At 42.3% G+C, this 8997-nt stretch overlaps 1 long non-coding RNA gene across 1 annotated transcript; it reads right to left on the reverse strand.

Moving 5' to 3' along the window:
* Window positions 1-846: 846 nt before the first annotated feature.
* On the reverse strand, window positions 847-8795 carry LOC138920287 (uncharacterized). The gene is made up of 3 exons (XR_011431164.1): window positions 8630-8795; window positions 6086-6175; window positions 847-2452 (listed from the first exon to the last, which is right to left on the reverse strand). It is a non-coding gene; the product is annotated as an uncharacterized lncRNA (long non-coding RNA).
* Between the last annotated feature and the right edge of the window lie 202 nt (window positions 8796-8997).

Raw genomic sequence — 8997 nt, forward strand, 5'->3', positions numbered from 1 at the left:
CCCAAAGCCATTTACCATTCGCTTGAGTCAGAGGCAGTTAACCTCAAAGGAACTGGGCAGGTTTATTTGAAGCTCTATTTGTTAAATCATAGTTTATCTCGGAAGAGAAAGATGATGATGCCAAAAAGAAAAAAAAAGATAACACCTAATATTCAGCCCAACATAAGCGATGTTGAAATCTCTGCAATTACACAAGGGCTCCCCATGTGTGGGATTTATTTATGCTTGGGGAATGGTGGTGCAGGGGTGTGTGTGTGTGTGTCTGTGTGTACGTGTGAGAGAGAGAGAGAGAGACTGAGTATAAGAGAGAGAGACGGAGAGACAGAGATGTTCAGTTTGTATTTTTGAGAGTTGAATCTATAGAATCAGACTTCCTATTCCAGACAAGTTCACAGTGAGATAAACTAGAGCTGGTATTTAAATGATATGTGTGTGCGTGTGTGTGTTGGGGATGGGGTCAGGATGAAGTGGAATATCGTTTCATTATAAGGAAGTTAGTGTAAATCTCTCAGATTTCCTCTAGTTTAAAATTTTCAGAAGGCTTGTAAGGCTTCACCTGCCAAGTGGAAATGAACGTGTTCATGCATTTGTTCATTAAGGTATGAGTTCATTCATTTCAACTACTTACTCATATTATTCACGTTTAAGAGAGTCTGAAATGACATATCACAAGTTGCGATACAAATTTTTTCCCAATTTTGTAGGAAAAAATAGTAATATAATTCAATATGATACTTTATAATATGTTAAATATCATATCATACTATATACTATTATATATATATTATATACTATGCCTACTATATATATATGTAGTATTTATTTCAATCTTACACACAAATATTAATAGTGAAATTATAGGTGATTTTAATTTCATATTGTTTTGCTCATCCAAATTTTCTATGATAAAAATATATTACTTACATGTTTAGAAAACAAAAAGATAAGTTTTTTTAGAAAAAACACATAGCCTGTAAGTAAATTACCCTACTTCCCCTTTTCCCAAACGGAAAAGCCCGTTTCCAATTCTGATGGCATCAACCATGCTGGAGACATTCAGCCTGTGTGGACTTATAAACCCCTTTCTCTGCAAAATTCTCTCTTGTATCAAGTACTTTCAGAGTAGGTGGAGAAATGGACTCTGAGCTCTCTTACACACACACACACACCCCCTCACGCTCACACTGGAGAATGTGGAGAATGTGGTGGCTCACCCTGAGTGGCTCAATTTGACAGCTGTGACTTCCCATCACTCACTGTGGAAACGTGGCCAGAGGAGCCGTGACACGCCCACACGTTCCCGAGCACCCATCACCCTGTAGTATGGAGGAAAACAGCAGCAGGGCCCAGGCCACCTTGCTGAAACACTGAGCACACCTCTGAATGCAATCCAGCGCACGCAACCTTCACCTCGAGAAAGAAGAGCCCTAAGCTGCAAGGCAGCTGGTGCTGGTTTCTAGTGGATCAGGGCCATCAGATGCAGCTGCAATGCAGGAAAGAGTGGGGAGAGGTACTAATGGGGAAGCGTGTTTTCTTCAGGCGACCACTGGACAAAGTCCCTCCACGTGACCATGAGCATCACAGCAGCTGGGCGGCCGGGTGTTTACGGGTTGGGTCAGCTGGCTTCTCACCAGAATGAGTGCCAAGACACCTGCCATCCTAAATTCAGGGCAGGGTTGAGACACATGTGCCCGCTGCTGGGACTAGCAGGATATCCCTCAGCTGTGCTATTAGGTTGGTTCCTCTTGTTAAAATAATTGGGAAATTTAAGAATCTTTTAATAATTCTTAATGAACTTTCAATATGTTGCAAGCATCAAAGCAACACCTGACCACTAAGGCAACTATTATGAGCCCAGAGCCAAAGATTATGCAAACATAAGAAATGATCTCGGCCTCTCCAAGAACTCAACAGGAGAAATAAGACTGAAGAACATGAAATAATCAGAAAATATCATAAGAGAGTATATAAACATGTATATATAGGTAATAAGTATGAATTTTCCACACAGCACTTGAATATAAGAGATGTACGATTTTCTTATTCTTCCAGAGCAGATCAGTCTGGGTCCAGGTCCTTATGTGACTAGCAGAACATCTGATATGAGTGTTTGTGGACTCCCTTCTTTCTTCCCTCACATTGGAGAAGAATTCCTGGTCCTCTGACCTTTAGTCTATGAGAGACTGGGTTCTCTCTCCCCTTCTGCTTCTAAGCCTGCAGTTGAGCAGGCCCTGCCTTCATTGTGAGTCAGTCATGAGCAGACGCAGGATAGACCAAAAAATACAGCGCTTGTCCAGGTGTGGTGCTGAGCCCCGGGCTGGCAACGGGAGACTCTCCCTTCCCTTTCAAGGCCTCGATGTTGGAGATCAGTCTCCAGGGAGCCACTCGACTTTTCCTCTGAGGCCCTGCTGCTCCCCAGGCTGTGTGGGGTGGGCAAGGGCCTTTGACATGCCTAGTCAGAGTGAAACAAGGCGTAACATTATATGTGAAAAAAAGGCGAAAATTAATATCTAATAGATTATCCCCATATGCTTATGTCTTTGTGGTACTGGGTGACAGTACCCTGCAAAGCACAAGGTCTTACTTAAGAAGATAAATGATTTCCCTACACGAAGCCAGACTGAACAGAATGGAATTAACCAAATGCTTTTCCCAGGGTCGCCCTAAACTATGCTAGTCATATCACATGCTTGGCTGGAAAGCTCAGGCTGGCCTGGACAACGCACCAGAAAGTGCTTTGAACTTCCCCTTGCCTAACGGGAAATGCCTCTTGGTCTCCGAGATCTTTTTGGAGGCCAGAGCACACATCTTCAGATTGTAGCCACTCCTTTTCTCTCTCTCCCCACCCCTCTACTTCAATCACATTTTTGTGTTGGATCTTTCTTCTAAAGATAGGGATGGAGTAATATTGTGCTTTGAGGCCATTTCAAAAATTGCCTCCAACACTTAACTCTCTGGAATTCTTTTCTTCCAAGTCCTTGGTTTCTTGTATTCCTTTGTCCAAGGCATGATCTATCTGGCAGATCTTTTGTGTACATCCTCCTGGGAGATAGGGCGGTGGTGAGTCTAGCTTCAGACAGACCTGGAACTGAGCACAAATTCCAGTTCCAATTCTTACTTCCTGTGAGACGTTGGGCAATTTCTTAATTCCTCAGAAACCATTTCCTCGGCTATCAATGCTAATTCTTCCCTCTGAGCGCGGCTGTGAGGACTGAACGAGGTACTGGGTGAACGCATCACTCATTCCCCCTTCCCTGATGGTGCAAGGGATGTTGTATGAAATGCTTCCTCGTGTTTGAGTGGAAGGACGTGACCAGGCAATTCGCTGCATCCCACTCATTCTTATTACAGACTCTTGGGGCAGAGAAAAGACTCTATTTGAGAGTATTGTTCAACTTTCTGTGGATGATGGAATCTTCCCTCTCTCACCTCTGAATTCCTCTCAGACAAGCTCAGATTTTAGAAATATAGTTTTATTATGATGCTCCTCTAATTACTTAATATTCTCAGGCTTAGCGATTCAATCTTTAGGAAGTTACCACCACCTGCAAGATATCATTTGGCAATGTGGGCAGTATCCTGCCATCAATTAGCGGTAAGTGGTTAGATTTCCTAAATACATGATGGTCAACCAAGGTAGAGTTCTTCCACACAAATGAGACATCTCAAATTCTCCTATCTTTGGGCAAAGAGAGAAGTCTTCAAGTATATCATACTGTTGGTACTCCTGCCTCTGTCCCTTTGAGAGCAGAATAAGTAGGGGACGTCTGTAAAGTGTTGGGTGGCCGTCTCAGTTATTGAGGTCTAAATCATGGAGATGCTGCATGGCTGTCTGTGATAGATTTCATAGAGCCACAAAGCCTTTGCGTCTCTTCTTATTGAGAGGAGGAGTCTGTTTCCCCATCTTTTCATTACAGGCTGGATTTGTGACTTGCTTTGACCAATAGAATGTTGTAGAATTTATGTCTTATAGATTCTGGAGCCTAGGCCTAGAGAGACCGTGTAGCCTCTGCTCTTGCCATCTTGGAATGTTACCTTGAAACTGATCTAGCCTCCCGGAGGATGAGAGGCCACATGGAGGAGAACCCAGGTACCCAAGTTGAAAGCCAGCATTATCTGCCAGTCATGTGAGTGAGGCCATCTTGCATCCTGGCCCAGATGACCCTGCAGATGTAGCTACATGAGTGACCCCAGGAGAAACCAGCAGAGGAACTGTATTGCCAAACACAGCATCTTGAAAAATAACATTTCATTGTCATCTTAAACACTAACTTTGGTGGTGGTTTGCAACACATAAAAGGAAGACACATAAAAAACAGAAACAATGTTGAAAAGGAGAATTTTCCATGAGAATCCAATTCTCCAACTTCCATCCCCGTGTCTTAAGAATAAAGGAAAAGCAAGTCTCAGATATAAGTAGGTTAGGCCGCCACCCACAGGGTGGGATTTGGAGCCAGAAACAAAACCTGCCTCCAATTAACATGGCTAACTTGGCTTCATACCTTAAATGTCCACTTTCAACTCTTCTAAGTTCAGGATTGTGCATGCAAATAGGTCAACAGGATGAGAAGGTAACACATTAATTTCTTAAAGGTAATTTACACCTTAGTTAACAGCTTTTTGTTTAAGAAACAAATTTTTGAGCTCTGGGTTAACAAAGGATACAAAGATTAAAATAACAATTACAACAACAACAATAATAATAGCACTCTAATGACACTGGTAGTGTGCAATATATTAGGGAAGAGATACGTAAGCTATTTGTACCTTTGTCATGGCACTGGGAGAGATATGGGAGTTTGCAGCAAAAAGAAACTGCTTTTGATTGGGGAAATTAGGGAATGATTCACAGAAGGGTAAGATTTAAGAAGACAGAGATAACCCATGTAGGGTATACATTCAAAGGAAGTGAAATCAGGATCTCAAAGAGATATCTGCACTCTCGTGTTCATTGCATCATTATTCACAATAGCCAAGATATGGAAACAACCCAAATGTCCATCAATGGATGAATGGATAAAGAACATGTGGTATGTATAGTGGAATATCATTCGGCCATGAGAAAGAGGGAAATGCTGCCATTGCAATAACATTGATGGACCTTGAGGTCATCATGCTAAGTGAAATAAGCCAGACAGAGAAAGACAAATATTGTATGCTATCACTTATATCTGGAATCTAGAAAAGTTGAACTCGTGGAAACAGATAGTAGAATGGTGGGTATGAGGTGTTGGACAGTGGGGGAAATGGGGAGATCTTGGTCAAAGGATGCAAACTTCCAGTTATAAGATGAATAAGTTCTGGAGATCTGCAATACAACATGGCGATTACAGTTAATAATATTGTATTAAATACTTGAAAGTTGCTAAGAGAGTAAATCTTAAATGTTCTCACCACAAAAAAGAAACGGCAATTATGTGAGGTGTTGGAGGTGTTAGCTCTGTAGGGTAATCATTTCAAAGTATCTAAACATATCAAATCAATATGTTGTATATCTTAAACTTATACCATGTTATATGTCAATTGTATCTCAACAGAACTGGGAAAAAAAGAGAGAACCCATGTAGTTTATACAATTAAATATATAAATTAAACATAGATGTAATAATGTGAATATATATGTAATTTTATATATAATTACATATACATAATATTGTGTATATTATTATATCCATGTAACAATAAACACTCATTGTGTATAATAACAATGTGTGTGTGTGTGTGTGTATCCACTTCCATACAGCAGAGGCCAGAGATAAGCAGCATTAGACAATTTTATTGACAAGGAAAGACCTGAGCACGTGGCTTGTCTCTGAGGAGTCAGGCCCAACTGTAGAGCCGAGGAGGGTGTCCCAGGCTGCTAGACAGCATCACAGGAACCGTCAGGGAGGGAATGAGTTTGGGAGAAGCAAGTGGCATGTGAAAGGGGGTTACATAGAGGCCCAGCACATGGCATGAGTCTGGTTCAGAGCAAGTGCTTAATATGGTATCTGCTTAACTGAGTTTGATGAAACGCAATACAAGAGCTTCCCCAACCAGCAAGTGGAGCTATCATCACCCACTATCAGACCCTCGGACAACTTACAGTTTCCCTGCTCCTTGTTTCCTCTGCTTTTCACACTCCTGAGGTCTTCTGTTTTTTGCTCTTTCTTCTATGGCACTGTCATCTTGCCCTCTGCACCAGCTCAATACAACACAAAGAACCATAGATAATCAGCTAGTCTAGGTTCCTCTAACTCAACTAACAATGATAAATAAATAAATACACACACACACACATATCGTTGGCAAAATTAGGGTGGCCATTTTTTATCTGTGAGAATATTCTTAAACTTTTTATCCCATTCCAGCCCTCCCCGCCAATCAAGTGTTTCTTGAAGCAAAGTGGTTCTCAACTGGGGGGGCCATTTTGCCTTCCAGGCAACATTTGGCAACATCTGGAGGATTTTTGATTGTCACAACTGAGAGGGTGCTATAGGCATCCAGGAGGTAGAGGCCAGGGATGCTGCTAAACATCCCACAATACACAGGACAGTCCCCGCAACAAAGAATTATGTTTTAACCCAACTCTTATCCCATATGTACTTTTTTTAATAATCTGTTTTTAGAACAAATTTAGAGTTACATAAAATAACGAAGATAGTATAGGGAGTTCGCATATATCCCACACTCAGTTTCCCCATTAACAGCTTTCGTTAGCATGGTACATTTATTAGAATTAATGAGTTAATATTGATACATTACTATTAACTAGAGTCCATACTTGATTCAGATTTCCTTACTTTTTACCTAGTGTCCTTTTTCTGTTCCATGATGGCGTCTAGTCTACCACCTTCCATTTAGTCATCATGTCTTCCTGTTATTCTTTAATTCCTCTTGGCTGTGCTAGTTTCTCAGACTTTTCTTGGTTTTAATGACCTGGACAGTTTTAAGGAGTGCTCATCAGGTGTTTTGTCTAATGTTCCTCAACTAGGATTTGTCTGATGTTTTTCTCATGATTAGTCTGGGGTTAGGGATTCTTGAAGGCAAGAACACAGAGATAAAGTGCCATTTTCATCACATCATATCAAGGGTGCATACTGTCAACATGAGTTGTCCCTGCTGATGTTGACCTTGATCACCTGGTGGAGGTAGTGCTTCTCAAGTTTCTCCCTTTTTCCCCTCCATCTTCCACACTATCCCCTCTGAAGGAAGTCGCTATGGGGAGCCCACACTCACAAAGTCAGGAGTCATGCTCCACCTCCCCAGTGGTGGAATATCCACGTCAGTTATTTAGAATGCTTCTGCATGTGAAACTTGTCTGTTCTTCGTCATTTATTTATTCAATCATTTATTTGTATCAGTATGGGCTCACGGATATTTATTTTATGTTTTGGATTATAACCCTACACAGTCATGTGCCACATAATGATGTTTCAGTAAACAGAAGACCACATACATGGCAGTGGTCACATAAGAGTAGTACCACATAGCCTAGGTGTGTAGTAGGCTAGACCATCTAGGTCTGCGTAAGCACACTCCGTGATATTTGCATACGATGAAATCACTTAGCAATGCATTTCTCAGAACGTATCCCCATTGTTAAGCAACACATGACTGTATTATTTTATTTATTTTCTTGCTCAAATTTTTCCAGTTTTGGCCATTGGGAGCTCTTTCAGTTGGCTCCTGGGTCCCTTTGACAGACCCCCAGTATTATGTTGTTTCGTTTTGTTTTGTTTGAGTGCTTCCATATTTTCTGGCACTAAAAGACTCTCCAGGTTCATCTCACACATTTCCTGCCCCAGTCCTAGGATCAACCATTTATCAAAGAAGTCTGCTTCTTTTTATTGGAGAATGGTAATAGAAACCCACATCCAGGTATTAGATGTGCTTGTTGCTACTGGGGCCATATTTACTTTTCATTTTAAAAAATCCTAATGTACAGTATACTTTGAGATATTAGCTAGTTATAGTAGTACATATATATAATCTATAAATACATAAATATAAATATACATGTTCCTTTTTGTGTGTGTGTGAAGAAGATTGGCCCTGAGCTAAGATCTGTTGCCAATCTCCCTCTTTTTGCTAGAGGAAAACTGTTGCTGAGCTAATATCTGTGCCAATCTTCCTCTGTTTTGTATGTGGGACCCCGCCACAGCATGGCTTGACAAGTGGTGCTAGGTCCATGACCAGGATCCAACCTGTGAACCTCAGGCCACCCAAGCAGAGTGCACAAACTTAACCACTATGCCACCAGGCCAGGCCTATGTGTTCCATTTTTTTAACCCATGCATAACGACAAAATGCCTGGTGACCACTGGCCTCAAATATTGTTGTTAAGGCGACCCAGCTCTAACACATCCTAGTCTCTGTGACCTGCAGTTCTGATTTCATCTTCCTGAGACGGAGAATCTGTCGCCCCAGAGCTGGGCAGCCACTTCTCAGCCAAGGGTGGTAAGACATGGCTTCCACAGGCTCACCCCTCTGACTCAGAGGCAGGTCCCAAGAAGGAGTTGGTGCTGTGAACTGAGCAGCCTCCCCGGGAGATGCCCACTGAAGAGGGACCTGAAGGCAATGTGGTCACAGAGACAGGGGCAAGAGGAAGTGAGGGGTGCTGAGTGGGTGGAGTTAAGCCAACACTGACCTGGAGCAGGGCAGGCTCTCAGATTCCTCCCTGGCCACACACCTGGTTCCGCTGTCACCTTGGGCTGCCATCTCCTGGAAAAGGTGCCCCCTTTCACCAGGAACAAGAAAGGAGAAACAGGATAGGCCAGTGCCTCTCTGGCCTGAAAACAGGAAAGAAACTCTACACACCCAAAGCATTCTCTATGCTGCGAAGAGTACCTTGTATACATGTCAGCACAGGAACACAGAACATTACAGAAACATAAGGAGGCCGGCCGCGGATGGGTCCATCTACTCACTGCCCTCCCTCCAGGGCTCTCCGGGAGCTTTGTGCATCATCTCCTTTGTCTTTTAAGTGGTCGGTTGGAGAAAGGTAAATGCTGGGCC

This window comes from Equus caballus, chromosome 23 (genome assembly GCF_041296265.1).
Source record: "Equus caballus isolate H_3958 breed thoroughbred chromosome 23, TB-T2T, whole genome shotgun sequence".
NCBI lineage: Eukaryota > Metazoa > Chordata > Mammalia > Perissodactyla > Equidae > Equus > Equus caballus.